Source organism: Dendrobates tinctorius, unplaced genomic scaffold (assembly GCF_039654945.1).
Source record: "Dendrobates tinctorius isolate UK_male_01 unplaced genomic scaffold, ASM3965494v1 ptg000032l, whole genome shotgun sequence".
In the NCBI taxonomy this organism is placed as follows: Eukaryota; Metazoa; Chordata; class Amphibia; order Anura; family Dendrobatidae; genus Dendrobates; species Dendrobates tinctorius.
The window spans coordinates 15,023,958-15,047,854 of NW_027361700.1; the positions used below are offsets into that span (position 1 = coordinate 15,023,958).

At 42.6% G+C, this 23,897-nt stretch overlaps 1 protein-coding gene across 4 annotated transcripts in view; it reads left to right on the forward strand.

Annotated features, from left to right (window-relative positions):
• Positions 1-23,897, forward strand: part of SP6 (Sp6 transcription factor) — a 111,017-nt gene that overhangs the window by 53,641 nt on the left and 33,479 nt on the right. The window contains exon 2 of one of the 4 annotated variants that reach the window (XM_073572463.1): positions 16,058-16,210. The exons of the other annotated variants lie outside the window; for them this stretch is intronic. The gene's annotated coding sequence lies outside the window, so the exon portion shown is untranslated. The remainder of the gene's footprint in view (positions 1-16,057; positions 16,211-23,897) is intronic. 4 annotated transcript variants of the gene reach the window in all.

A 23,897-nucleotide genomic window follows, 5' to 3' on the forward strand; every position in this document is an offset into this window, starting at 1 on the left:
ATAACTCAATCAGAGCTGTCCAAAATCTATGTGGAGCGTCAAAGTTACTATTGCTATATTTTTAGACCGTGTTGAACTGTTGTTCCTTGAGTCACCCAGGGAAATTGTATTGGCGGCCCACCTTCCACCTATACATATGCTTTACTTACATAGCTCATCATCTTTTTAAAATGTGAGTGGAAAGCGGAAAACCCACACGAACACAGGGAGAACACACCAACTCCTTGCAGATGTCGTCCTTGGTGGGATTTGAACACAGGACCCCAGCGCTGCAAGGCTGCAGTGATGTCCACTGTTAATTTCATTATTATTGCATACACAGAACATATCATCGATAAGCCTGTTATAAATCGATCATAGTAGCAAGTGATTGTCTCTGTGTTAGAGCCTGAGGAGCTCCTGTCTTGCTGTTGGGGTAATTTAAACCCAATTTTTAGGCGTAGCTTCAGTTGCTTACTATTGATCTGAGATTTCTAGTTATATGGAAGTATCTCTAATTTTCTACTGTCTATAATAGCAGGAGGAACGTAAACGCTATGTTAGAAATTATGTACCGTATTCCTTATAAAAAAAAACTCCTGTCACCAGGTCAAAAATGGGAATTTTTTTTGCCCTTAGTTTATTTTTTCTGCTCCTCCAGTATATATATTTTTAAACATGCCATATGGTTCCAGAGATACAGGTCTATTTATTTAGTACTAATTATTATGATCTTTACCAAGGGGTGCAGCTCACAAGATTCTTTTGGGGACTTGCCTTTAGGATGCTCGGCATTATTACCTTGTGATCAACGTCCCATAGTAAAGATGATAAAGCCATGTGCATACATTGAGTATCTGAGATTTTCACATCAATATTCGTAAGCCAAAACCAGGAGTGAAACAATCAGAGGAAAAGTATAATAGAAACACGTCACCACTTCTGGATTTATCACCCACTCCTGGTTTGGGCCTACAGATACTGATGTAAACTACTGACCAAATACTGAATGTGTGAACGTGGCCTAACAATTAGTACTAAATAAAAAGACACATATCTCTGCAACTGTATGGTGAATAAAAGATATCTGAATACTCAGGGGAACAGCAGGAGTAAAATAGAAACAAAAATTGACATTTTTAAAGCATGGTGGCTCATTGGTTAGCAATGTTGCGTTGCAGCACTGGGGTCCTGGGTTCAAATCCCTCCAAGGACAACATCTGCAAGGAGTTTGCGTGGGTTTCCTCCGGGTTCTCCACTTTCCTCTCACACTTCAAAGACATACTGGAAGGGAATCTAGATTGTGAGCCCCAATAAGGACAGTGATTATAATGTCTGTAAAGCATAGCTGAATAAGATAATGCTATTTAAGCAAAGCATAATACATAAATAGTAAAAATAGGCTCTCTTTTTGATGCTGGTTAATATCTCCACACTCATAATCCTAAAAGTGGAAGGCTGAAACTTCTTAATCTAATCACTTACCCCTTACTTCCCACCCTTCTAGGGGAGTGACTGATTCCCCTTCCTTTTTGGTTGGGAAGGTGAATTTTCTCACCTAAAATAGGTCCATCCCATCTCCATAATCCATTTTTTATTATAGTTTCCATTTTATAATCTTTAACCAAAGAAAATAGAAACTTGCCTATGCATCATAAACTAATCACTGGCTAGTGAGGTAGAAAAGTATGTAAGTGCATAATCACAATGTGTATCAAATTCCAATCAGACACTTTACTTGCACTATCAATGACAAGTCCTAATTACTTACCATACAAGGCAATTAATTGTTGGCTTAGCTGGGTCATTGAAGAGACTTTCAAAACTTAAGTGTGTGAACACATTACGGTAATTTCATTTTGCACAAGCCTAGATTATTATTCCTAAATGCATTGGAGTAACTTAGAGAAATAAAGTATTCTCTCCTGTGACTCTGGCACACAGTGTTAAAAGCTGACACCTTCTCAGGTCCAAGAAGGCATCTATTGGTGCCAAATATCCAAGTGACCGGCTTTTATGTACCTGGTTTGATTGATGCCTGTATTTCAATTAAGTTTGCCAAGAGCCCCAGACCATATAACGATGCACAAACAGCCAATCACTTACATATTGAGCTGCAAAACATCCATTTATTTGACTTTCAGAGCAAGATTGATATTGGTACCCCAACATCAGATATAACAGGCAGGTGACAACAAGGAAACTATTTTTGGTTTTCCAATTTATTTGGGCATGCCTGTTGCAATAGGTGAACTGTGATCGGGTAACCGTCCCAATATTATGGTATGATTTAGTTCTAACGAGGCACTGGGTACCATCATAAAAAATCGTTGTCAAATAAGTTCCAAAATACCTAACCCATTGATTAAGGAAACAAGGTTTTATGAACCTCTGTTGAATCCCACTGCTAGTAAACAGGGTCATAACTACAATGAATGTAGGGGTTACAGTCGTACACAGGCATCAAAGGTCCCTTTCCCCTATGAGATCAGTAGATCAGTAGTATTAAAGATCTGTGATAGTTGGGAGTCCTGTTGGAGATTTTGCACTGGGGCCCTTGCACTTCAAATCACACCACCTCTAGTAAACGTTTCATTTTGATAGATATGCAATTCTTTATTATATGCTGGCAACGTATTATATACCAGTGTCAATCTATGTCTCCAAGTTGCCTATCCTCTCCAATTGATCCCATGGGCTGATAATGATTTTCAATATTATGGCCAACAAAATCCAGGTTCTTATATGGTTAATGATGTAATAAACAGGCTGGACGCCCCACGAAGGTTGGGTCCAATAAACAAACTGTACAACATATGCCCACCTATATAGAATCTCTCACTGTTGAGTACAATTGAAAGTTTTTTCAACTTTAGTTGTATTTGTTGCAAAAATGTTTATTTTTCTACAATTTCATGGTTTTTTTATGTCTCCTGGCTCTAGCTTGACCCAGATTGTGGTTTGGGCTTTTTAGGAAGCAATAATTGGTAAAGTTAAAAGATGTTTTGAATTGGTATCTTCATTATTGGTGTAGATCATATAGAAAATGATGATCGGTAAAGTTATAAGATGTTTGAGATTGGTAGCTCTATTTTTTTAGAGGCATATTAATATTGTTTTAGAGCCAGAGCCCATGAGCTTGACTGTATTTTACAAGAGACCTGTATTGCCATATCAGTTCCCACAACACAACAGGATTAGTAAATTCTTGCCTGCCCATACATGATTTTCTGAGACAGATGTTAGAATATTTTTGTGTATAGGAAACCATTATTTATTACATGGAGACAATAGCAAACACATGTCAGGTTGCAAAGAAAAAAGTTATACTTTATTTCAAAACAAAGAAAAAACAAAGAGTATTAGAGCCACAGTAGATTCAATTAAAAAGAAGTGTAACATAGTGTAAAACCAAATGGCAAGATAGGGGTGGTGTACAAAGTATAGTTGTGGAAAGGTCAGCCACAACACTAAGACACAACGTGAGGCTGGATAGCCAAATTTCCTGACTGGCTAATGCTCCATCTATGAAACCAATTTAGGATCAAATTGATGGGAGTGGTATATGAGAAGAGCGATGCCAATAGGAGTAACCAGAGGAATTTAAAAAAAATAAAATATATATTTTTTTATTACTGGATTAAAACGTTTAAGAAGCTCTCAACAATAGATACAATGGAATAGCGCTATATAGAAAATACACAATAAAGACATTAAGTATAAAAATACAGGCTCAAGTGTATCAAAGTGATGATCTAAGTAAACGTAAATTATTCTCAAACCCCAGATGAACGTGCTTATCTCTCACGCATATCACTAAACACAAGGTGGCTTCCTCAGGCGTCCCCTGGAATTCCCTGAGGAAGCATCTTGTGTCTGGCGATACATGTGAGATACAGTCCTATAGCTGGGGCTAGCTCAGCCATGTATGAGTAGCCAGGGTCTGTTCTATTTAGTTAGCACGAGGCTAGGGATTTATGTTTGAGTTTGTTTAGTTGCTGTGCAATCTGTGGAAAGCAGTAAAAACTGCACATGTTTGGACAAAAGCTGCATTGCTTGTGTGAATGCTACCCAACGCCTACCAGATTGAGTAAACCCCTACAGTGTTCATTTACTGTGCCTTTCACAAGGGCTGATAAAAACAGTATGGGGAAGAATGATCATTAAGGCTACTTTCAGACATCAGTTTTTTGCCGTCAGACAGGATTCGGCTATTTTTAGAAAAAACGGATCCGGCGTAAATTTTGGAGGACTGTAGAAACGGATCCGTTTTTCTGCTGGATCCATCTAGCAGGTTATATCTGTTTCCTGGGAGCTGGCCAATTGGATCTGAGCTTGCGCAGACTTGAAAAAACGGATCCGGTGGCTAGATCCGTCTTTTACTGGATCCGGCGCCCATAAACTTTCATTGTGGCAAAAAGCCGGAAGCGTCGGATCGTTACAGTAGTCGTTTTTTCCAGACGCCGGAATGAGACAAATAGCCGTATCCGGCAAAAGACGGACGAACCGCAATGCCATCCGGCGCGATACGGCGCTAATACAAGTCAATGGGGAAAAACTGGATCCAGCATTGCATTTCGCCGGATCCAGTTTTACAAAAAAAAGCCGTATCTCGCCTGACGGCGCAAAACGGATGTGTGAAAGAGGCCTAATATGCTTGTTCTGTCCTCCATACACCATCATGTTGTCGGCAGCACAGCCCTTGTTAACACTGGGTAATGTGCTGCAGAAAATGATGATTTTTGCGTTGGTATAAATGATCTCATCACCCAACAAATGAGTGTTTTGCTCGTTCATCAGGTGACTGATAGCATGTTAATACATACAGATAATCATCTTGTGTAAAAGGGTTTTTATTGAGTATTTACTAGGATTTTTTGACTTGTAAAAATGCTTTACTTTGACATAGACTTTTTTTATTTTTGCAAAGGGAATTCTTCTATTATGTATCGGGGCGGACATACCGTTGGTGCAATCTGTGCAGCCGCTCATTGGCCCAAGACATAAGGGGGGCCATTTTTAGCTCCAAAGCAGGTGGAATTGTCCATTATGAATAGCTATTAGACCTCAAAGGGCCCATATACTGCTCTTGCTCAGGGGCCTCGTCTGTAAGCTCCTGTTGCGTATGTATGTTTATATCATACCAGATGATATATACTGATAAAGGCAGCTATATCCTGAAGGAAAAATTCAATATAGTAGAACATATACATAGGAAATGTTGCTAATCTAGTGGACATCTAGTGATTGAATCTGATTGATTATTTTTGGAGGGAAGGAAGTACCTTACATTATAATAATGTATATTTTTGCTGCTGCGTGTGTAATGAAAGAGACCCAAGCAGCAGAATGGTTATGCCCACACTTACGTTATAGATGATACTTCTATAATTATTTCAATTAATCATTTCCCATAGATCAGCTGCCAGAATTCCATTTTCGAGTTGAAATTTGAATGATGATGTTCCTAATCCTACATCATCCTTACAAATTGCTTGTACAAAGTGTTTGCTCTCAACGACTGGAATTCATTCAGCCTAAGAACACCTAAAATAAGACAGGCCAGTCGTAATAAGTTGTACCTGTCCCTGTATATTACACTTTGGCATCATAAAACCTGACCTGTAATTTTTTTTAGCAACTATGAATTTGAAAAGTTTCTACAGTGTTTTCTGAGAAACTTTTCCCTGGTCTGCAAGAAGTGAAGAGTAGATGGAATATTATATTGATTTTCTGGCTAGAGTAGAATTAAAAAGGACCCATCACTAGATCAAAAGTAGATAGTTTTTGCTCTTATTTTATTCCTACTGCTCCTGAGTATTTGTTGTTGTTTTTTTTTTAAGGGAATCTGGCATCATTTTTTTTTGTATTTAAATCCTGCTCATCACTTTTAAAGGGAATATGTCACCCCCTGGGACACTTTTAAGTTATTACTATGGGCATACAGGGAATAGAATGGTTAAAATAGACTTGCCTGTATGCTTCATAGCTGCGGTCTAGGTGTTGAAATTGAGTTTTAATCTTTTATGTTAATGATTTCTTCCAGGCTCCGGGGTGTGCGGTGCCTGGAAGAAAGCTCTGCTTCCTGTCTTCATTATCATACCACCCAGGGCTGCCACTAGGAATTTTGGGGCCCCATACTGGCAAAATTTTTTGGGCCCCCTTGAGACTCCACCCAGGCTCCACCCCAGCCCCGCCCTCCACCCCTCAAACTGTCCACAGCCCCACCGCTCTCTCTTAGAAAAATTCCACTTCTCACCAATCACACATTAACAGTTCCCATCTCCAGATCACACACATAGCCAGCAGCTCTTGTTATGACCAAAAGATTTTTTAAATCTGCCACCACTAGGTAGACTCTTTTGGCTGAGCCCTATTCTACTCTAACCTATTAAACATTTGCTAAAATATCCAATACAATTTAGGTATATTTTTTTATTTATTTTTCAATTTTTAAAATGACCAATAATATCACATCCAAAGGGACAAATACCACCACACCATGCCCAGACACCATATTACCACCACATGGTGACCAATAATACCACATACAGGGAACAAATACAGCCATACCATGTCCAGGCCACATATTACCACCAGTGACAGAATAACAGCACATACAAGGGACAAATACCACCGCACCATGACCAGACCACATATTACCAGCACATGGTGACTGAATACTACAATACTGATCATTAATAAAAAAAACATATACTATCACCATAAGTGCCATTATACACAGGAGATCTGTACTTAGTATGTAGTGTGTGTACAGGTAATACAGTGATCACCAGTGACATTATACACAGGAACTCTGTATATAGTGTCAGTGTACAGGTAATACAGTGATTACTGGTGACATTGTACAAAGGCACTCTGTATATAGTGTATAGTGTCATTGTACAGGTAACACAAACTCACAAGTGATGTTTCTAGGTGAGGTCCTTCATCTTTGCTTTTCATCTTTCATCCAGCACAGATCGCCATCACGTCTTCCAGCCAGGGCTTGTCTCTGGAGGAAATAACACAGTTATCTAGAGCTCCACTTGCAGAACACATTACTTAATTTTTTTACCAACTTCTACACTACACCAGATGAAGAAGAAAAAAAGGCAACATAGTGTCGCTCTGCACAGTAACAGAACCTCCCCCCATTTAAAACAGTATCCTCAAAAAAATAAAATAAATACATCACTGCAGTAATAATATCCCTTAATTAGCCCCTATGGTAATAATCTCCCCATCCTGGCTCCAGCCATATTTTCTCTCATCCTGCCCTCATGAGTATCCATTCTGCCCCCACATGATCTCCAGATCCTGCCCCATCTGTCTACATCGTATCCATCCTGCCCCATGATCCTGCACCATGTGTCTCCCATCCTGTACCCTGTGTCTCACATTCTGCCCCCTCCTGTGTCTCACTGTCACATTCTGCCCCCTCCTGTGTCTCTCTGTCACATTCTGCCCCCGTGCCTCACATTCTGTCCCCTCCTGTGTTTCACTGTCACATTCTGCACCCTCCTGTGTCTCACTGTCACATTCTGCCCCCTCTTGTGTCTTACTGTCACATTCTGCCCCCATGTCCATTCTGACCCCGTGTCTCACATTCTGCCCCCATAGGCATTCTGCCCCCTTCTGTGTCTGTCACATTCTGCCCCCTCCTGTGTCTCACTGTAACATTCTGCCCCATGTCTCACATTCTGCCCCCTCCTGTGTCTCACTGTCACATTCTGCCCCCTCCTGTGTCTCACTGTCACATACTGCCCCATGTCTCACATTCTGCCCCCTCCTGTGTCTCAATGTCCCATTCTGCCCCCCCTGTGTCTTACTGTCACATTCTGCCCCCATGTCTGCATTCTGCCCCCATATCTTGCATTCTGCCCTCACGTTCTGCATTCTGCCCTCATGTCTCACATTCTGCCCCATGTCCTTTCTGCCCCATGTCTGTCACATTCAGCCCCCTCCTGTGTCTCATTGTCATATTCTGCCTGCCCCCTTGTTTTGCATTCTGCCCCCATGTCTGCATTCTGCCCCCATCATGTGTGCATTCTGCACCCATGTCTGCATTCTGCCATGTCTTGCATTCTGCCCCCATGTCTTGCATTCTGTCCCCATGTCTGCATTCTGCCCCCATGTCTTGCATTCTGTCCCCATGTCTGCATTCTGCCCCCATGTCTGCATTCTGCCCCCATGTCTTGCATTCTGTCCCCATGTCTGCATTCTGCCCCATGTCTTGCATTTTGCCCCCATGTCTTGCATTTTGCCTCCATGTCTTGCATTCTACCCCATGTCTTGCATTTTGCCCCCGTGTCTACATATTTGGCCCTGTGTGTCTCTAATCCTGCCCACTGTCTCCATATTTGCCCCAGTGTGTCTCCAATCCTGCGCCCTGTCTCCATATTTGCCCCTGTGTGACTCCAATCCTGCCCCCTCTCCACATTTGCCCCTGTGTGACTCCAATCCTGCCCCCTGTCTCCATATTTGCCCCTGTGACTCCAATCCTGCCCCGTCTCCACATTTGCCCCTGTGACTCCAATCCTGCCCCGTCTCCACATTTGCCCCTGTGTGACTTCAATCCTGCCCCGTCTCCACATTTGCCCCTGTGTGACTCCAATCCTGCCCCGTCTCCATATTTGCCCCTGTGTGACTTCAATCATGCCCCGTCTCCACATTTGCCTCTGTGTGACTCCAATCCTGCCCCGTCTCCACATTTGCCCCTGTGTGACTCCAATCCTGCCCCCTGTCTCCACATTTGCCCATGTGACTCCAATCCTGCCCCGTCTCCACATTTGCCCCTGTGTGACTTCAATCCTGCCCCGTCTCCACATTTGCCCCTGTGTGACTCCAATCCTGCCCCGTCTCCACATTTGCCCCTGTGTGAAAACAATCCTGCCCGCTGTCTCCATATTTGCCCGTGTGTCTCCAATCCTGCCCCGTCTTCATATTTGCCCGTGTGACTCCAATCCTGCCCCGTCTCCATATTTGCCCGTGTCTCCAATCCTGCCCCGTCTCCATATTTGCCCGTGTGACTACAATCCTGCCCGCTGTCTCCATATTTGCCCGTGTGACTCCAATCCTGCCCCCTGTCTCCATATTTGCCCGTCTCCAATCCTGCCCCCTGTCTCCATATTTGCCCCGTGTGACTACAATCCTGCCCGCTGTCTCCATATTTGCCCCTGTATGTCTCCAATCCTGCCCCGTCTCCATATTTGCCCGTGTGACTCCAATCCTGCCCCCTGTCTCCATATTTGCCCCTGTGTCTCCAATCCTGCCCCCTGTCTCCATATTTACCCGTGTCTCCAATCCTGCCCCCTGTCTCCATATTTGCCCGTGTGACGCCAATCCTGCCCCCTGTCTCCATATTTGCCCGTGTCTCCAATCCTGCCCCGTCTCCATATTTGCCCGTGTGACTCCAATCCTGCCCCGTCTCTGTATTTGCCCGTGTGACTCCAATCCTGCCCCGTCTCCATATTTGCCCCTGTGTCTCCAATCCTGCCCCCTGTCTCCATATTTACCCGTCACCAATCCTGCCCCGTCTCCATATTTGCCCGTGTCTCCAATCCTGCCCCGTCTCCATATTTGCCCCTGTGTGACTCCAATCCTACCCCGTCTCCATGTGTCTCCAATCCTGCCCCGTCTCCATATTTGCCCGTGTCTCCAATCCTGTCTCCATATTTGCCCCTGTGTGACTCCAATCCTTCCCCGTCTCCATGTGTCTCCAATCCGGACCTGTGGTGACGTCATCGTCATGTGATCAGGGGGCGGATCTGATCAATGCTGAAGGCCTGTGATAATGATGACGTCACCACAGGTCCTTCAGCTCTTCTCTATCTTTCGGATGTCGGGCGCTGTGGCGGCTCTGCTGATGTGTGCGCTGCAGGCCTGATCGCAGCGCACACTTGGGGCCTACCCGGCGCCCCTATGACGCACAGCACTTGGGGCCCGATGTCTGGCAGCACAGGAGCGGGGCCCCTGATCTGCGGGCCCCCTTCTGTACTGATGTTCATCGGGCCCCATACAGCAGTAAGGGCTGTCAAGCCCTGATGGCGGCCCTGATACCACCCCTCCCCCCTTGCACATTACACTGCCAGTGAAGTGCACTTGTGGCGCTGTATTCCCGCACCTGTGCCCTGCACTCACGCTATTATCTGAACCTTAGGCCTGTTTCACACATCCGTTTTACAGATCAGTTGTAATCCGCGAAAATGGCGGAAAACAGATCCGTCGGCAGATTGACAGTAACGTGTGGCACTGGACCGTTGTTTAGATGGATCCGGCGAAGGTTGAATTTTAAAGGAACCCGTGCCTGGAAAAAAGGAGAGAGAGAGAGAGAGCATTTCAGGGTAAAAACTGCTCCTGACTTGGCATGCGCAGTTAAAAATAGCGGACCGTCAACAAAAAAAAACGTTGCAGTGTCCGTCTGGTCCACCCAGGAGCCACTAAAATTCTCACGGATCCATCAAATAACAGTCCCAACGGACAAGCATCAGTCAAAATCCGCCACTAATGCAAATCAATGGGGGAAAAAAACGGATCCGCCCATCGGAGGCAAAGTGACTCGCCAGCGCCTGTGCAAAAGAAGGATAAAGACACTGCCCATAGAAAGGCAGCTAAGGTTCAGATAATAGCACGAGTGCAGGGCACAGGTGTATGATTACCATGAGGTTGGTATCCATACATCCAGGTTGGTAAGTACATACATCCCAGTAGGGATGGGCGAATCTACTCGTTAGGACTCGTTACTCTGCGAGTAGTAGGGGACTCGCAGGAGTCGGTACTCTGCGAGTTTCCAAGCGATTACTCGCACAGTAACGAGTCCAATACAAATCAATGGCAATCGTAGTTTTTTCAGAGTTTAATTCAAGCAATCCTAGTTTATTAGCGATTTTGTGTCCCCCTGCTGACACAAAATCGCTAAGAAACTAGATTGCTTGTGTTAAACTCTGAAAAAAAAAAAAATAGGAGTCTTAGCGATTTTGTGTCCCCCTGCTGACTAGTGTTGAGCTTTCCGATTGGCTGCCGAAATGACGTCATCATGGACTTCTGCGGATCGGGGTAAGTATATTGGTGTTTTTTTATTTTGATATTTAACCCTCAGGTGACAATGGCTTCGGGGATCAAAGTGACAAGTGACGGTAAGTATGTACTCTATGTTATATGTACTGTATGTCTATATGTATGTATTGTATGTAGTATATATGTATGTTGTATGCATGTAGTATATATGCAGTATATATGTAGTATGCATCTTGCATGCATGTGGTATGTATGTAGCATGTATGTAGTATGTATGTTACATGTAGTATATATGTTGTATGTATGTAGTATGCATGTAGTATGTAGCATGTATGTTGCATGTATGTAGCATGTAGTATATATGTAGTATGTATGTTACATGTAGTATATATAGTATATATGTAGTATGTATGTAGTATGTATGTAGTATGCATATAGTATGTAGTATGTATGTAGTATGTATGTTGCATGTATGTAGCATGTAGTGTGTATGTATGTAGCATGTAGTATATATAGTATATATGTAGTATATATGTTGTATGTATGTAGCATGTATGTAGTATGTATGTTGCATGTATGTAGCATGTATGTAGTATGTTGCATGTATGTAGCATGTAGAGTGTATGTATGTTACATGTAGTATATATGTTGTATGTAGTATGTATGTAGTATGCATGTAGTATGCAGCATGTATGTAGTATGTATGTTGCATGTATGTAGCATGTAGTATATATGTAGTATGTATGTTACATGTAGTATATATAGTATATATGTAGTATGCATGTTGCATGCATGTAGTATATATGTTGTATGTTGCATGCATGTAGTATGTATGTAGTATGTAGCATGTATGTAGTATGTATGTTGCATGTAGTATGTATGTAGTATGTATGTTACATGTAGTATATATGTAGTATGTATGTTGCATGTAGTATATATGTAGTATGCATGTTGTATGTATGTAGCATGTCATTTTTTTTTTTTTTTTTTACATTCAACACATTAGCCGGATGATGGGACTACTACTGTCCCATCATTGGCTAATGTGTCAATCACTGTCATGGTAGCAGGCATCGCCCGATGGGACTTGTAGTCCCATCGGACGATGCCTGCACAGACCACCGGAGCCTGCACAGCCCCCCGGCAGGCCGGCACAGCCCCCCGGCAGGCCGGCACAGACCACCGGAGCCTGCACAGACCACCGGAGCCTGCACAGCCCCCCGGCAGGCCGGCACAGCCCCCCGGCAGGCCGGCACAGACCACCGGAGCCTGCACAGCCCCCCGGCAGGCCGGCACAGACCACCGGAGCCTGCACAGACCACCAGCAGGCCGGCACAGACCCCCGGACAGTCGGCACAGCCCCCTCGAAGGCCCGAACTGACGGCGCATCATGATGACGTCATTTCGGCAGCCAATCGGAAAGCTCAACACTAGTCAGCAGGGGGACACAAAATCGCTAAGACTCCTATTTTTTTTTTTTTCAGAGTTTAATACAAGCAATTCTAGTTTCTTAGCGATTTTGTGTCAGCAGGGGGACACAAAATCGCTAAGAAACTAGAATTGCTTGTAGTAATATATCTCTCTCTCTCCCCAGCACAGGAATCGCTGCAATACTCGCATCCCCATTCATTAACATTGGACTCGCTAGACTTGCAACGAGTAGCGAGTTTTCGACTCGGACTCGTTACAGTCTAGCGATTCCGAGTATTTCAGGATTCGCCCATCCCTACATCCCAGCAATTTCAATGTTTCAAGCAATGAAATTGCTCGAAACACTGATGTCCAGCCTATGATCAGTGCTGTAACAGCACCGATCTTAGGCTGGATCCTAACAACGCCAGCGTCACCAGGCCCAGCACTGATTGGTGTGATTGGACGATGACGCCAATAGCAGAGTTCAGAGACAAGATCTTACTCCACAATAACTGATCTGCATTTCCTCATTCCAGCTTGGGGACATTGCAAAGCAGTCATTGTGCTGATCTGCCTTGCTGTGCTGGACCTTATGGTGCCACAGACTTTTTTGATGCCTGTGCTATCACTGCTGGTGTTGCTGCTGCGATTCTTGAAGAAAGATGTTCCTGATCCCTGATTTTCCTAATGCACCCAAATAACCCTATTCCCCCTTTAGGCCGGGGTCACACATGCAAGAAACTTGGAAGAATCTCACACGTCAGTACCCAGCACTGCCTCTGGCACTTGGGAGCGGAGTGTGCGGCTGCATAGAAATACATGCAGCCGCACGCACCCCTACTGAGTGCTGGCGGCAGTGCCGGGTATTGAAGTGTGAGACTAGTCCGAGTTTCTCGCACGTGTAACCCCGGCCTTACTCTTCTCCTCACCCCCCCTTCTGCCATTGAGTGCTGATCAGGACATGATTGCTAATCAGTACTTGATCACTTGAATTTTGCCAGGTTTTTTTTTTTACTCCGTGCATCCTGCAGCTGCTGAGCGCTGATTAGTGACACAAATCACTGATCGGCACCTGTGCTCGCTGTTTACAAGGACTTTTTTGTCCCTGTCAATCTTTCCTCACCCTCCCTTTGCACAACATCCGTGCCTGCAGCCGCTGAGCCGCTGATCAGACACATATCACTGATTGTCCGTGCTCGCTTTTGGAAAGGACTTTTTTTCCTGTCCATTTTTTAAATTTCTATCCCCTTTTTTGTCCTACAGCTGTTGAACGCTGGTCGGTGACGAATATCACTGATCAGTCTCCAATTGTTCTTTTTTTGTGTGTGTGTGAAAAAAGAATAAAAATTAGATTAGTTGACAGGACTAGATTAGGGACAATAAAAATATACTGTAGTAATCGGCATTTAATACAGTATCTTTTACTGAATATAGTAAGGGTTAGATTCTGATAGTTGTGGGAACTCAGTAATTTTTTTTTTACTGATGTCCATTTATTAAGTTTATTTTACTAAATTTTTTTATTCTTTTTATTTTATTTTTATGTTTTTCTTTCTAGTCTTTTCTTAATGTTTTCTCTTCTAAATAAAATTTTTTTTACAACAAACACACAGAGACCTGAATAAAATTTGGCACACACACAAACACTGCATACATGAAAAAATATCCCGCTCATCCCAATCACGGTATTCAGCAGAGGAGGCATAAGCCTTCCTTGCTTCCGACACTGATAGTGAGGGAGAGAATGCCACCTTCCTTATTTTTCCATCCTCCTCTTTCTCAAATGATGCCGAACCGCCACACAGACGCCCCGGGACAGAAAATATTCGAACCAGCATCCAACGTTACTGAACTCGTATGGAACTCATCCCCCAAAGATTATGAGCCACAGATTCCTGATTTTATGGTGGAATCAGGAATCACAATCAACACCACCAGCTTCACAGAAATTTAAAAGTTTTTTTCTCTGAGGATTTTGTAAACCTCATGGTGGCCTAGACAAATTTCTACACCCAGCACCTGTAGACACAGTAGAAATTATGACGTTTTGGGGACTTGTCCTTCACATTGGGATAGTGAAGAAGCCAGAACTGGCAATTTTGGAATGTTGATGCTTTATACAACACTTGCTGCAACAATTTGAGCTCATCCACAAATTTTTGCATTAAAATGATAATGCACGGTGTCCTCTCCGAGATGACACCAACTTTTGATCGACTTTTTGAAGTTTGGCCGTATGCCAACCTTACGTACACTACACAACTCACGTATGCCAACCTAATGCCACTACATTATAAAACTCACATACCAGGAAACACTAGATCAATTACAATATAGGGTCAATTGTGGGGGGTTTCCACTGTTTAGGAAGTTCAGAGGCTCTCCAAAAGCAACATGATGCCCACAGACTATAACATTAAAGTCTGCGTTCCAAACATCACTCCTTCCTTTCTGAGCTGTGCACTCAAACAATAGGTTTCCTACACATATGGGGTATCATTGTCCTCAGCAGCAATTGCCCAACAAATTTTGGGGTCAATTTTCTCTTGTTAACCTTGTGAAAATAGAAAAAATTGGGTCTAAAGTAAAAATCTTGTGAAAAAGTTAAATGTTCATTTTTTTCTTTCCACGTTGCTTTAGTACCTGTGAAGCACATGAAGGGTTAATAAACTTCCTCAATGTGGTTTTGAGCACCTTAAGAGGTGTAGTTTTCATTATGGTGTCACTTTTGGGTATTTTCTGTCATATAGACCCCTCAAAGTCACTTCAAATATGATGTGGTCTCTAAACAAAATGGTTTTGTAAATTGCGTTGGAAAGTTGAGAATTGCTCGTCAACTTTTAACCCTTCTAACTGCCAAAAAACAAAAAGTTGTGCTGATGTAAAGTAGACATGTGGTAAGAGGTATTTATTAACTATGTAGTGTGACATAACTCTGATCTAAGGTCATAAAAATAAAACGTGAAAATTGCTAAATTTTCGAGATTTTGTCCCAATTTCCAATTTTTTTTTCACAAATAAATATCAAATAGATTTTACCACTATCATGAAGCACAATGTGTCACGAAAAAATAGTCTCAGAATCAGAGGGATCCCTTGAAGCGTTCCAGAGTTATTACCCCACATAAAGTGACCCTGGTCAAAATTATAAAATTTGGGCTGGTCAGGAAGGTGAGAACAGGCTTGGAGGTGTGTGTGTGTGTGGGGGGGTTAATATACTTTTATAAATTCTATGCTAAAATATAGTAATAACTTGGTAGCCTTCATTACATGGTTACATGTAATTTCGAAGACTGGATTATCAGGAGCAAAGAGGAATCCAACCAGCTCACTTGTAACAGCTTGTGGTGTGTTAGAGCACGGGATCACGTAGTCCAGCGTGTGGTCAATCAAGAAAAAAGGAAAAATTCCCAGCTTCTAAAAGATCCGTTTTCTTGAGTAAAAAAGTTGGACAGAGTTCACATGGCTGCCACAGTGACGCGTTTCGAACACTAAGGCTGTGTTCTTTATCAAAAAATTATGTGTCCAGTAAAGATGATTCTACCATTTCCCAAATAGAAATCTATAACAAACTTTGGATATCTTTTACAACTTGGTTCCGTATTCTCACCCAGCTGTTTTTCCCCTTGAATGTCAAACGTTGCAGGGACAGAAATTCATCATTTTCTAAGGGCTGGATGAAAAAAAATGCTGCAGCGTTTCCTGATCAGCCTCTGGACATTTCACTTGTTTTGGATATGTCATCAGTTGTGTGCTGCTGATATATGTAAATATGTTCTAAGAAGTACTTCTCATTTGGGTAAGGACATATTGTATTATTTGAATATAACTAGGATCACATGACTATAAAAAAAATCGGTCCAATTTTCATTCAGAAAAAGTAGGACGATTATCTTCTCACTTGTCATCTGTGTCCAGGCCAGAATTCCTTTTTTTTTTTTTACACAGCAGCTATTAGTCTTTTACAGGAGCAGTTACATTGCAATGTATTCGTAAAAATCAGATGCCATGCTGTGGCTCAGTACTGCCCCATTGAATAACATTGGTCAGCGTGCAATCCGATAAAAAAAAAAAAAAACGGATAGCACCCATCCAATTTATATGGTGGCATGAGCAAGCCCAAATACATGAAATTGCTTGTCTGTATTGCTGTAAAATTTAGTAAAGACAAACAAGAATTTCCTTCTTTAAGTAGGCTCACACAAGCGTATGAAAAAATCAATCATCAGAGTTTCATCCAGAAAACTCGGACGATTTTTTTCCAATTTGTCATCCATATGCAATCCAGTTTTTATTACAGCATCAGCTAGTAATCATTTACAGGACCATTTACAGTTTAGGCTGGCTTCACACTAGCGTTTTGTAGCGCTGCGGAGCCTACTTCCTTCTTCCCTCCTCTATTAACCCCTTTACCCCCAAGGGTGGTTTGCACGTTAATGAACGGGCCAATTTTTACAATTCTGACCACTGTCCCTTTATGAGGTCATAACTCTGGAACGCTTCCATGGATCCCAGTGATTCTGAAAATGTTTTCTCATGACATATTGTACTTCATGTTAGTGGTAAAATTTCATTCATATAACTTGCATTTATTTGTGAAAAAAAACGGAAATTTGGCGAAAAATTTGAAAATTTAGCAATTTTCCAACTTTGAATTTTTATGCCCTTAAATCACAGAGATATGGCACAGAAAAAACTTAATAAATAACATTTCCCACGTTTATTTTACAGCAGCACAATTTTGGAACCAGAATTTTTTTTTGTTAGGAAGTCATAAGGGTTAAAAGTTGACCAGCGACTTCTCATTTTTACAACACCATTTTAATTTTAGGACCCACATCAGATTTGAAGTCACTTTGAGGGGTCTACATGATAGAAAATACCGAAAAGTGACACCATTCTAAAAACTGCACCCCTCAAGGTGCTCAAAACCACATTCAAGAAGTTTATTAACCCTTCAGGTGCTTCACAGGAATTTTTTGAATGTTTAAAAAAAATGAACATTTAACTTTTTTTCACAAAAATATTACTTCGGGTCCAATTTTTTTATTTTACCAAGGGTAACAGGAGAAATTGGACTGCAAAAGTTATTGTGCAATTTGTCCTGAGTACGCTGATACCTGATATGTGGGGGGAACCTCTGTTTCGGCGCATGGCAGAGCTCAAAAGGGAAGGAGCGCCGTTTGACTTTTTCGATGCAAAATTGGCTGGAATGCAGATCGGACACCATGTCACGTTTGGAGAGCCCCTGATGTGCCTAAACAGTTGAAACCCCCGACAAGTGACCCCATTTTGGAAACTAGACCCCCAAAGGAACATATCTAGATATGTGGTGAGAACTTTGAACCCCCAAGGGATTCACAGAAGTTTAAAACGTACAGCGGAACAATTAAAAAATCATATTTTTTCCACAAAAATGATCTTTTCACCCCCAATTTTTATTTTCCCAAAGGTAACAGGAACCCAAAAGTTATTGTGCAATTTGTCCTGAGTATGCTGATACCCCATATGTGAGTGTAAACGACTTTGTGGGCGCAAGGCAGAGCTTGGAAGGGAAGCAGCGCCATTTGACTTTTTTTGGATGGAATTGAGATCGGACGCCATTTTGGAAACTAGACCCCCTAAGGAACTTATCTAGATGTGTGGTGAGCACTTTGTATCCCCAAGTAACATAGTAACATAGTAACATAGTTATTAAGGTTGAAGGGAGACTTTAAGTCCATCTAGTTCAACCCATATCCTATCCTAACTTGCCCTAACATGTTGATCCAGAGGAAGGCAAAAAAACCCATGTGGCAAACAGTAAGCTTCACATTGGGGAAAAAAATTCCTTCCCGACTCCACATACGGCAATCAGACTAGCTCCCTGGATCAACGCAATATTAAGGAAACTAGTGTATATACCCTGTAATATTATACTTTTCAAGAAAGGCATCCAGTCCCTTCTTAAATTTTAGTAGGGAATCACTCATTACAACATCATATGGCAGAGAGTTCCATAGTCTCACTGCTCTTACAGTAAAGAATCCACGTCTGTGAGTATGCTTAATCCTTCTTTCCTCCAGACGTAGAGGATGCCCCCTTGTCCCCGTCACAGGTCTAAGAGTAAAAAGAGTAAAAAGATCATTAGAAAGGTCTTGGTATTGTCCCCGCATATATTTATACATTGTAATAAGTTCACCCCTAAGCCTTCGATTCTCCAAACTAAATAACCCCAAATGTAATAACCTGTCGTGGTATTGCAGACCCCCTAGTTCCCTAATAACCTTGGTCGCTCTTCTCTACACCCGCTCCAGTTCAGCCATGTCTTTCTTATACACCGGAGACCAGAACTGTACACAGTATTCTAAGTGTGGTCGCACTAGTGACTTATATAGAGGTAAAATTATGTTCTCCTCATGAGCATCTATGCCTCTTTTAATGCATCCCATTATTTTATTTGCCTTTGCAGCAGCTGCCTGACACTGGCAGCTAAATGTGAGTTTGTCGTCCACCCATACACCCAGGTCTTTTTCAGTGACTGTTTTGCCCAGTGTTTTACAATTAAGCACATAATTTTCATCTTGTTCGTTCTACCCAAGTGCATGACCTTACATTTATCCCCATTAAAGCTCATTTGCCATTTATCAGCCCAAGCTTCTAGTTTACATAAATCCTCCTGTAATATAAAATTGTCCTCCTCTGTATTGATTACCCTGCAGAGTTTAGTGTCATCTGCAAATATTGAAATTCTACTCTCTATGCCCCCTACAAGGTCATTAATAAATATGTTAAAAAGAAGCGGGCCCAAAACTGACCCCTGTGGTACCCCACTGCTAACCGTGACCCAGTCCAAGTGTGCTCCATTAATAACCACCCTTTGTTTCCTATCCCTGAGCCAGCTCTTAACCCACCTACACATATTTTCCCCTATCCCCATTGTTCTCATTTTATGTATCAACCTTTTGTGTGGCACCGTATCAAAAGCTTTTGAAAAGTCCATGTACACCACGTCCACTGCATTCCCTTGGTCCAGTCCGGAACTTACCTCTTCATAAAAGCTTATCAGATTAGTCTGACAGGAACGGTCCCTTGTAAACCCATGTTGATATTGGGTCATAAGGTTATTCTTCTCCAGATACTCCAGTATAGTATCTCTTAGAAAACCCTCCAGGATTTTAAACTTACTGGCCTATAATTTCCAAGTTCAGTTTTTGTCCCCTTTTTGAATATTGGCACCACATTTGCTATGCGCCAGTCCTGGGGTACAGACCCTGTTATTATGGAATCTTTAAAGATTAAAAATAATGGTCTATCTATGACTGTGCTTAATTCCTGCAGTACTCGGGGGTGTATCCCATCCGGGCCCGGGGATTTGTCAATTTTAGTGATTTTTAGACGCCGCTGTACTTCCTGCTGAGTTAAGCAGGTGACATTTAAGGGAGAATTTTTTCCCTGATCATGTTATCCGTCATGGGATTTTCTTGTGTAAATACTGTTGAAAAAAAAGTCATTTAGCATATTGGCTTTTTCCTCATCCTCATCCACCATTTCACCCAGACTATTTTTAAGGGGACCAACACTATCATTTTTTAGCTTCTTACTATTTATGTAGTTAAAGAATATTTTGGGATTATTTTTACTTTCTCTAGCAATGAGTCTCTCTGTCTCAATCTTTGCTGTCTTGATTTGCTTTTTACAGAATTTATTTAATCTTCTGTATTTATTTAATGCCTCATCACTACCTACTTGCTTTAATTCTCTAAATGCTTTATTTTTATCTCTTATTGCACCCCTTACAGCTCTATTTAGCCATAGTGGTTTCCTCCTATTTCTAGCATGTTTATTCCCATATGGTATATATTGTGCACAGGTCCTATTCAGGATGCTAATAAACGTCTCCAATTTTCTTTGTGTATTTTTATGTCTCAGGATATCGTCCCAGCTAATTGCACCAAGATCATCTCTCATCCGTTGGAAATTTGCCTTCCTGAAGTTTAGTGTCCTTGTAACCCCTCTACTACACATCTTATTAAAGGATACATGAAAACTTATTAATTTGTGATCACTATTACCCAAGTGACCCTCAACCCTTACATTTGATATGCGGTCTGGCCTATTGGTTAATATTAGGTCTAGCAGTGCCCCCCCTCTTGTTGGGTCCTGAACCAGTTGTGAAAGGTAATTGTCTCTCATAGTAGTCAAAAACCTATTACCTTTGCTGGAACTGCAGGTTTCGGTTCCCCAATGTATTTCAGGGTAGTTGAAGTCCCCCCATAATAATGACTTCTCCTTGAGTCATTGCTTCATCTATTTGCTTTATGAGGATATTCTCTGTTGTTTCCATTATTTTTGGAGACTTATAACAAACCCCTATAAGTAATTTATTATTTTTCCCCCCTCCCCTTATCTCTACCCACAGGGACTCTACATTTTCATTGGATTCATATATATTATCACGAAGGATGGGTTTTAAGGATGATTTTACATATAAACACACACCTCCCCCTCGCTTATTTGTTCGGTCATTTCTGAACAGACTATAGCCCTGTAAATTAACCGCCCAGTCGTGGCTCTCGTCCAGCCATGTCTCAGATATCCCCACCATGTCATAATTTTGTTCCAACAACATTAACTCCAATTCCTCTATTTTGTTGGCGAGGCTTCTGGCATTAGTATACATGCACTTTATGTATCTCTCTGTACCTCTATTCTTTCTTAAATTATTAACTGTTCTAACCCCACCCCCATGCCACCCCCACCCCCAATGTCATTATTTGTGCCCAGGTCTCTATCTGCACTGTCTTCCCCTCCTATAAAAGGAATACCCTCCCTCATCCCTAGTTTAAACACTCCTCCAACTTTCTAGCCATTTTCTCCCCCAGCACAGCTGCACCTCCCCATTGAGGTGCAGCCCGTCCCTAATAATAATAATAATAATAATTTTTATTTATATAGCGCCAACATATTCCGCAGCACTTTACAATTAAGCGGGGACATGTACAGACAATAAATTCAATACAAGTTAAGACAATTCAAACAATGACATTAGGAGTGAGGTCCCTGCTCGCAAGCACCCTAGCGTAGAACCTGTAGCCAACTGAGAAGTCGGCCCAGTTCTGCAGGAACCCAAACCCCTCCTTCCTACACCAATTCCTGAGCCACTTATTAACCTCCCTAATCTCCCGTTGCCTCTCTGGCGTGGCACGTGGTACAGGAAGTGTTTTCGAAAATACCACCTTGGAGGAACTTGCTTTAAGCTTACAGCCTAATTCCCTGAAATCATCTTTAAGGACCTTCCACCTACCTCTAACTTTGTCATTTGTGCCAATGTGCACCATGACCGCTGGATCCTCACCAGCCCCTCCCAGTAATCTGTCAACCCGATCAGCGATGTGTCGGACTCGAGCGCCAGGTAGGCAGCACACCGTTCGACGATCCCTGTTATGAATGAGTCACCATAGGAGGCAAAAGCAGAAATACAAGCTAAGTCCAGAAAACCAGAGAAGTTGGCAACTATCAGATTGCAGACCCCTGAACCTATCAACACAACTAGCAGTAGCCGTGGGGGCTTCCTACGATGCCCTAGACCCCTCGATCACAGCCGGAGAAATACATAGGCCTAAAGAAAGAAAGGGGAAATCTAAACTGCCCCAGAGCAGACCCCAAAGCAATAGGCAGCCCCCAACATATAATGACGGTGAAGCAAGATGAAAATACCAACACAGACAGAAAGATAGACTGAGCAAAGACGGGGCCCCAAAACTACCTAGATAGGAAAGGAAAGGAAGGCTGCTGTCTGCAATCTGCCAAAACCCTATCAAAGACATAAGACAAGCAGCTGATATGAAAAAGGCCCTGAAGCAGCTAGGCTTCAAAAACTGAATCAGCACTCAGGTATTTTCAGAAGACAGAGCTAACTGAATTCAGCACTCCCCAGCAGGGAATGGCAGAAATCCAGAAAAACAAAGCAAAAGCAAAGTCAAAGCACAAAAGCAAAAGGCCAGCAGCAAACTTAGCTTTGGAGGAGCAGGAATTCAGACTGGTCTCCAAGGATCCCACAGAGAAATCACCCGCAGGGCAGAAGGGCGTCGGCAGCATTATATCCAGTCCGTAACTCCACTCAGCCAGTCACAATCATCAGCCTCAGGTGTTTGACAATCAGGCTCACTACCTTTCTTTACCAGAAGAGGGAGTTCCTCAGGCCTCAGTAATGAAGGGGAAAATGAACTCACAACAGTACCTCCCCCTTGAGGAGGGGTCACCAAACCCTCAACTATGCCACCAGGGCGATCAGGGTGAGCCCGAGGAAAGGCACGCACCAATCGTTTGGCATGAATATCAGAGGCGGAGACCCAGGAATTATCCTCCTGACCATAACCTCTCCACTTAACCAAATACTGGAGTCTCCGTCTAGCCAGACGGGAATCCAGTACTTTCTCTACCTCATACTCCATGTTACCTTCAACCAATACAGGGTCTGGAGGTGCCACCCCCGTAACAACAGGTTCAACAAACCTCTTCAACAAAGATTTATGGAACACATTATGGATTTTAAATGTGACGGGAAGAGCCAAATGAAAAGAGACCGGATTAATAATCTCCACAATCTTGTAAGGTCCAATAAATCTAGGCTTAAACTTAGGAGAAGCCACCTTCATAGCAATATTTTTTGATGATAACCACACCATATCACCAACCTTAAACTGGGGACCAATGGTCCTATGTCGGTTGGAAAACCGCTGGGCCTTCTCCTGGGAGAGAGATAACTTATCCACCACTTGGTCCCAGATCTGGTGCATTCTCTCCACCACAGTGTCAACACCTGGGCAGGCAGAGGGCTCCACCTGCCCTGAAGAAAATCGAGGATGAAACCCAAAGTTACAAAAAAAGGTGACATCAAAGTGGCAGAACTAGCTCTATTATTCTAAGCTAATTCGGCCAAGGGCAAAAATGAAACCCAATCATCCTGATCAGCAGAAATAAAACATCTCAAATATGACTCCAAGGTCTGGTTTGTTCTCTCTGTCTGCCCATTGGTCTGAGGGTGAAAAGCAGAGGAGAAGGACAACTGAATTCCCAGCCTGGAACAGAAGGTTCTCCAAAATCTAGACACAAACTGCACTCCTCTGTCAGATACAATGTTCTCAGGAATCCCGTGCAAACGAACCACCTGTTGTAAAAACAGGGGCACCAACTCAGAGGAAGACGGCAACTTAGGGACTGGTACAAGATGAACCATCTTAGAGAACCTATCACAAATCACCCAAACAACAGTCATCCTCTGAGAGACAGGCATATCAGAGATGAAATCCATTGAAATATGGGTCCATGGCCTCTTGGGGACAGGCAAAGGCATCAACAACCCACTAGAGCGAGAACACGATTTAGACCGGGAGCACGTCCCACAGGACTGCACAAAATTCCTGACATCACGAGACAAGGAGGGCCACCAAAAAAACCAACTCACCAGATTTCTAGTACCAAAAATACCTGGATGACCAGCC